Raw genomic sequence first — 8,475 nt, forward strand, 5'->3', positions numbered from 1 at the left:
AGCCTATAGCATCAAGCACTCTGTTTAGCCTTCGTTTCGGCCGGGTGCCGAAGGCTGCTGTCATCAATTGATCCTACTTTTTAGAATAGTTCCTAAGAATTTCAGTGCACATTACTTCGATTGTTTCGAGCCATTCTTGGCAGGGTGCTTTGAAATATTTCTTGAACTTATAATGGTAGGGCAGTCGGACAAGCTCCCCCTCTTTCTTCTCTTTTTCAAGCTTCGGCATAGCCCATTCCTTCATAGTTGGAAATATTTTGTAAGCCAGAAATTCCTGCACTAAATCTTTAGTGCCAATGTGCTCTGCGATAATCCTAAATTCAGCCAACGCAGTTTGGGTTGGACCTTCTGGTGTCATATTGCATTGGGGTCTGGTTTCTCCGAAGATCAGTTCAAGCGGACTCTGGACCAGCTTCTCCTTGTCATCATCAACTTTGACATAGAACCATTCCGATTTCCAGCCTGCCGACCACTAGCTTCGGTAGCTGATCACAGGAAATTTTGTAGTTTTCCGATAGGCAAAATTGTAACAACCAAAATTTTCATGTAGCCCATCCTTTCTGGCCTTGGTTTGGTAATGTAGCTCGTGCACCCGGCAGAAACCTTCGGCAAATGGTTCCACCCCTGGCTTCGGAGAGCCCAAATATAAACACTAAGCCTAACAATAGCGTTAGGAGTTAGTTGATGAAAGTGGATCCCAAACTTCTTTAGCACATCGACAATCATCCTATTCAAAGGAAATCTCAAACCAGCTTTGAGGAAACTCTTGAAAATCACTATTTCATCTTTCTGTGGCTTCGGAGTAGTTTCTTCTCCACCGAAGCGAATCAGCTCTTTTTTATCTTCGCTAAAGTAGCCCGACTTCACCATCTTAGGAAAATAAGCTTTGGAGATGGTCGACTTTCCGAAGTCCAGGTGGCTAGGCTTGCTCGGCACTGCGATGTTGTAATCATCTTCAGAATCAGTCTCTTCAATATCTGCTTGCTCTGCTTCAGCAGCAGGGACGTCTTCCGGTGTCATCAACCCAGATCGCTTCATTGCTTCCGAGATAGGAACAGTTTCCACAGCTTCGGTTTCGTCTCCCTCGCGATCGACTCTTGCAGTAGAGCGAACTCTGGCCATTTTATTATGACTTACTTGAATTTTTTTGAATTGGCTTTTTTGTCTTTTCCGAAGCTCTTACACTTGCGCCGAAGCAGATTTTGTATGAACGCAATGATCAAGCTTGGGCTATGACTAAAAATTTGGCAGCAAAACAGTACAATAGCAATGAATGCTGCGGTAACTTCACACCTACCCGTCTGTTTATATAGTGCTGCAGGTGGGAAGGTGAATCAGCAAGGTCTCCAACACCGAACAAACAGTCACCCGCGCTCACTGAACGGTGGGCCACATAGCTCGAGAAGGTGAATCGCTGGCAAGAGTGTAATCGGTGCAAGATGGGTCGCACGTCCGACGATTATTTTAATCGTTTCTCGCTAACGAGCTCAGGGAAGGTGTTTTTTGGATCTTCGGCATCCCGAAGCTTAGAAGATTTTTCACGGATCAAGCTCGTTACGAAAAATGATCTAGCGCCGCGAAGGGGCTACTGTTGGGGTATGCTTCGTAGCCGAAGATCCTAAAGAAATAAACACCTTCGGCAGATCCTCTCCAAAACAGCGCCGAAGCTATCAACTATAAAGCTTCGGTACAGTGACATGTCTCAAGACGAAGGGGTGAACCGACTTAAAGATGAAATGACTTAAAGACCCATGATATTCTGTGTCATTATTATAGTTCATTGTAAAGGGTATAAATGTAATTATATACAGGCTGTGAACTGTGCCTATAAATAGGTGAACAGTACCCCCTGTACTGTTCACGTGCTCTCCTGTAATCACGCATTGGGCATTTGTTTTTGCTTCACGCTGGTATTTTTGCTTTCCTTCGAGCCGAAGGTACATTTGTAATTTGTTATCATTTTTACAATAATAAAATAGAAATGAGTTAATAATAATATTCATGTGTTTAAATTATTTTACATATTTTTTACCCTTCCTCATTATTTGTTGTGTTTATGAAGGTATAACTTTCATAACCTTCGTCCGGAATCCATTATATCCTGAGGGAAATAATGCTTCGAAGGACGAAGGACTATAACATTTAACAATTTCTATGTTGCCTTGTTCTTGATTCATAGCATTTGAGAACAAGTCCCCAACACTTATCCTCAGTTGCGGCAGGCTTCGTCTCAGTAGGCACTGAAGGCCCAGCTTCGGCTGCAGCCTGGGCCGTAGCAGCTTCAACAACTTTCTTTGCGAGGGCAAGAGTTAATGCCTTTGTGGTTTCCATGACAGCGTCTAGCACGCTGGCAATTCTCCTCCTCTTGGGAGTTGTGGTGGGAGCCTTTGTCACCTTTGGCAGTTCTGCCTCTACCGGTGGGCTCAGAATTTCTGGCAGCACTATTGTTGTTTCCAACTCTGGCTCTTTGGCCGCACCATCTTTGGCTTCGGCTGACCTGACTATAGGCACCTTTGGCACTACAGTCGATCCTTCAGCGCTCCGAGTGGCAGGAGTAGCTTGTTCCGCTTCGGCAGCGGAAGAGGTCCTTTCACCAAATTCAGGCACTACAGTCGTTTCAATATATCGCGGCCGGTGGGTCAATACCTTCATTTTCTTGCTGTTCGGCACAACAGTGATGGCCGAAGCGACAATTTTTCTCTTTTTTCTTGCCTTCGCGAGGGGTAGCAATAATCAGGATATATGAAACCAATTGCATCGAAAACCCTATTCAATCTTTTCTTGCCACCTTTGAAGGCTGAGGATAAAGCGTCATCTTCGGCTCTGATATATGCCCCAAGTAACTCATCGCTAGTAGCCTCAATACATTTTAGCATGTCGTCATTTGGTTCGTCGAACCGGTCTCTGTATCTGAAGGTATATTTCAAACGAATTAGTCCACCTTCACTGGACCCAGTAGCAGTCTCCTTTGGCATCCTCCTAGTTATCCACAAGTGGCCATACCCTGTAGGCTATGTGTTCTTGGATTAGGTCTCTTATGCCAATGAAAGCACAGACATTGCTGAAAGCCCTTTGGCATGCTTCGGCATCATTTTCAATCGCCACGGTCGACCTTCGAAGGTCGAAGCGAGACCAGATGGTGCATTGGATAATCCCCTTTATGTCTTCCCTTTTAACTAGATCATTTTTTACATAAAACCATTCCTCCATCCAGGCCCCGGGTGTAGCATCCCAAAAATTCAAATCCTGAAATTTTCTCAAACTCGCTCTAAATTCAAAATGAATTTCAAATTTCATTTCAAAATGTTTGTTTGCGAGTTGATATCAACAAATAAAGTATAGTGGTCTATATTCTCTCTAAAATCCTCCTCAAAATATCCTACAAATATTTCCCCAGTGATCCCCCTCAAATTGTTTATAGAAATACTGCCCAGATATTTCCCTAGTGATCCTCTTCAAGTTCTTTCCAGAAATACTGCCCAAATATTCCACCGATATATCTCCAGGTATTTTCCTCTTGAGAAATACCTTCAGAATCATTTTTCAAGTCCCTACAAATATTTTCTTCATAACTTTCCTCATGCTCATACGTATACGTATGCCTCCAGTGTCATACGGTGAGCTCTACAAGCTAATCTCACTTATACAAGACAAATACATGCTAATCTCCCATTAATCCTCTCATCCTCCCACTAATTCTCTCATCCCCCCCTAATCCCCCCACCATGGCTATAAATAGAGGGGCAAGGGCCTCCTCTCATCCCACCCCAAGCCATTTCATGGCAACTCTCTTCCCCCCCCCACACACGCACCCACTCCATGTTCCACACAAGCACACACTAGCACAAGGATCGTTCGATCGTTCTTCGATCGTTCGTCCCCTGTTCTTAGTTTGTTCGTTCGTTCGTCCGATCGTCCGATCGTTCGTTCGATCGTTCATGGTTCGTTCGTCCGTTCGTCCGATCGTTCGATCGTTCGTCCGTTCGTTCGTCCAAATAATCTTTTTCCTACCGTTATGCTGCCGAAATTCCGATCGTTCGTTCGTTCGATCATTCGATCGTTCATCGTTCGTTCATAGTTCCTATTCATCGTTCATCGTTCGTTCATAGTCCCTATTCATCGTTCTTCCAGATAATCTTTGTCCTGGCGTTATGCTGCCGAAATTTCGATCGTTCGTTCGTCTGATCATTCGATCGTTCGTCCGTTCGTTCATCCAAATAATCTTTGTCCTGCCGTTATGCTGCCGAAATTCCGATCGTTCATTCATTCGATCATTCGATCGTTCATCGTTCGTTCATAGTTCCTATTCATCGTTCATCGTTCGTTCATGGTCCCTATCCATCGTTCTTCCAGATAATCTTTGTCCTGTCGTTATGCTGCCGAAATTCCGATCGTTCGTTCGTCCGATCATTCGATCGTTCGTCCGTTCGTACATAGTTCCTATTCACCGTTCATCGTTCGTTCATAGTTCCTATTCATCGTTCATCGTTCGTTCATACGACTATTCACCATCACTATTCACCGTTACTATTCATCATTACTATTCACTGACACTATTCACCATCGTTACTATTCAGTGTTACTATTCATCGTCGTTACTATTCATCATCGTTACTACTCATCGATGATATCTAGTAACTTTTTCGTCGTCACTATTCATCGTTACTATTCATCGATTAGCCGATCACCCCAAATTTCAACTACTCATATATCATGTTGTCCAGTCCACCTAAGACCAGCCAGACCCATATTCCAGTCATACGAACTCCGGTGACTGTGATTTTCCTTCCAGTAGGGGACTTCCCATCTCGTCACCCATCCTAGGTTTCTCCAAGTTGAGCACGCTTAACTTTGAGATTCCTTCGAACCAGGCTCCCAAACTCAGATTCCAATAATTCTCGTTTCTAAATTCTTATCAAACTATTCCCTATCCAACCATGTCATCCCTTAAGCATGGTCCATATTCCAGAAAACTCCCAAAATACTCTTGTCCCATATTCTGCCTATAACTCTCCTGTTTATACTAAGTCAGGCGATTCATTCGTCACTATTCTCACCAACAGTGAACTTCACTGTGCTACACCACATACACCCAGCTATAAATACACCTAGCTACCCTCTCCCTCTCCACACACACTCAACACCCTCAGCCAAGGCAAACACCCCACCCATTCAGTTACTCTACTCTGCTGGCTACACGCATAGTGTCGCTTCGCCTCCAGTCCACCCTCCTGGTAAGCGTCTCCGCTCCACCACCAGTAATATCACAACACCACATGACACAGATTCTACTCAAGACTCTACCCATCCATATATCGCTATTCTGACCACTATACTAAATATTTGATGGTATACTTGCTTGTTTGTATGTTTACTTGTTCATGTTGCATAGTTATCGGAGCATTCGTGCCATCTCGTGGAGGCCAGATCTGCAAGTCTACGCCAGACGGTGGAGCCAGAAGCCAGTTCCGCGAGCTCCCCTTCCCCCTTCGCCGAATAAGCACTGCAAGCTCACTGGATCCCTTTGATGCATAAATTACCTATGATTTTTCAACCACAACCCTCAACCTGTTATTTTATGCATGATATGATTTTGAGACAAGTTATTATGGCCACCCAGCCGCTTGCCGCAATCAATCCCTGATATATATGTTCCAAATGATTTGAGAACAGGTGTGAGTTTTCAAAAGAAAATGCTTTTCAAAATATGTGTGATGAAGGGTTTTCACCCTTATCACCTTGTGAGTGGGATAATCAGGGACTCCCTGGTTTAGGGGAGGGCCTAAGGTGTTGGCTCAGCTGGTTTAGGCGTGAGCAGAAGGATTGTCCCCTCATATAAGGACCGGTTTGTCATCTTCACTACCTGTACTCTTTAATAGTACAACCACTCGAGACTGTGTGGGCAGTCACTCAATCTGAACTCGTACGGTCCAACCCCAGGGTTATGAAGGCTGGGGAGCACCGGGAGGATAAGGAGGGGGAAAGTTTTGTCCGATTTGGACATGGTGGTGGCCTGACTCCTTCCGGATAACCGTTAAGGTTAGGACGTGCGGGGAAAGAAAGAGAGTCGGATTCGGGTCTCATTGGCCATGGGATCGCAGAGCCGAACTAGTGGGTAAAGTGTACCCCTCTACGCAGAGTTCAAACCTATTCGAATAGTCTGTGTCCACAGGAATGGACGAGTCTTGTATGGTATGGCAATTAATGTTTTGTTTTCCAAAAAAAGATGGTTTTGAGAAAAGTGGTTTTTAAAAGGTTCGGCGGTTGAGCCGTGAGCTATGGTGGACGGGAAGTCCAGTAGCTATTTTTGAAAATGAAAACCAGTGGGAACTGCTGAGATACCTGGATGGTTTAGTCCAGGGGATTTTGTTATAATACTGAAAAACTTCCTGCTCCTTTTGGAGAGGATGCGCTTTGCAAAAATACAAAATGTTTTTCAAAACAACTCTGCATAAAATATTGCTGTTTCTGCAAAATATCCTGAGCTCCACATATTCCATGCATTATATCTGATTTCCCCATTCCGCGGGTGAAGGTGGGCTGCTGAGTACGTTTGTACTCACCCTTGCTTATTTGTTGTTTTTCAGAAAAAGGAGATCGGGTAAGAGTTACGGTTGTTCCCAACCTTGTCTGTGGCTGTTGGACCGCTGATTTGCTTCGCTGCGTATATCGGGCTGCTTCAGCCCCAATCTGATGATATGTCCCGAGTTGTGGACCAACTCTTAAAGTTGTTCGCCACCTTTATAGGTTTGTCTCGTTTAAGCAGATTTGGTATCATCTGATGTATAAATGTGTTTACTAGCCTCCTGGGACTAGTAATTGTATCACATTTGAGTCCCAGAGGATTGGGGACGCTTCAGGTGGTATCGGAGCTGTTAGGTTGGCCGCAGGACGTAACCCTTAGCCTGATCAAAAGTTTTTGAGTCCAAACTATTTTCAAAAAAAAATCTTGCTCTCATCCCTTCATTTCAAAAATGCTTTCCCCCTTTCCTTCTCTTAGAAGTCAGATGGAGGTTCGCTGCCAAACCAGCTTTTGCCAGAATGAAGATGGTTTCCCCAAGTTGCTGAGAGCATGCACAGTCCGCCTCGGAATCAGGAGCCAACCAGAGTATGATGGTCGTGAATTCGTCGAGCATGGCACAGAGAAGTGTGTCGTGACTGTATACATTGGATCCAGTCCACACCATGTGGAATGGAGTGTCACTGCTGGTGGGCACAGATTCAAAGACACCTGCCAAGTTGTCGCTCGCAAGGCATTGAGGGCCCTGTGTCAGATCTATGAAGAAGAAGTGGCCGACACCCCACTCAGATTCTTTCCGCCCTTTCAGAGAGACCGTCCCGCTTGGATGGCCAGGATGCGTGCATTGGAGGAGCAGCAGCTGCTTGAGGACGACCCCACAGTCGTGTACCTCACTGCATACCTGCTCACCCTTGATACACAGTATGATTTCTTGGCTCGGCACCACCGTCAGATGATTGCCCGAGCAGAAGATGCAGAGAAGCGCAACGTCAGCTGCATGTGGATCTCACCATAACACAAGCCCGTGCAACTGCCTTGGAGAGTCGCGAAGTCATTGCGGTTGAAGCCGTGAAGCAAGCCAAGGATGAGCATGTCCAGAAGTTGATGGAGGCCTACTTGGTAACCCATAACCAACGTAGAGCCCTGCGGATCCAAGAGCCCACTTCATCCAACCCAGTTCAATCCGTGAGAGTTGAAGACCCCCAGATTCTTGAAGGTCACCTGGTCTCTATCAGAGGAGATGAGAAGGCTTGGGAACTACCGGAAAGAGCCATAGTCTTGGAAGGAATTCCAGTCTTCCCTCAGGCTATGGATAAGCAAGAGCACCCCGAGTCCTCCCAAGATCCCCCACCAGAGTTGTTTGAACCCCTCACCACGAAGAAAATTCCAGCATCATCCCGTGAGATCAAAGAAGAAGCTGCAAGCACCCCGCCAGCACCGCCGCCCTCTGAGGAGCTACAAGAGCCAGTCCCGCTTGAAGAAGAGTTCGACCCCGTCTTGCCATCTCAGTCGCCGCCAGAAGAAGTCATCAACATCAGCTCCCTGTTGACCCATCCAGGAGATATCTCAGATTGAAGTTGTGCGTCAGCCTTGCCAGAAGAGAAGCTGCCAGATCTGAGTTAGTTATACCCAGTCCTCTGCGTGCATTGGGTAGTGAAGTTTTTCTTCACTTTGGCCAGAGCCCTGCATGTATGAGAGGTAATCGTGTAGACTCGTGTTTTGAAAAACTCTAATTGTGTTGCCCTCTAGGGCATTTCAAAATAAATTTCGCTTGATGTTTTCCTCCCTTTTGAGTGCATATGTGATGCTTTAACATTAGTGCTCATAAGTTGCATTTAGCATAGTTCTCAATTCAGGAGCCAAGCAATAGTAGTTATGCTTAGCCCCCGAATCTGAGTAGTTCGTGCTTTGGAAAAACTCTATTCTTCCCCTATTCAAAATATTTAATTTGTTTG

Source organism: Zea mays, chromosome 5 (assembly GCF_902167145.1).
Source record: "Zea mays cultivar B73 chromosome 5, Zm-B73-REFERENCE-NAM-5.0, whole genome shotgun sequence".
Taxonomy (NCBI): Eukaryota; Viridiplantae; Streptophyta; class Magnoliopsida; order Poales; family Poaceae; genus Zea; species Zea mays.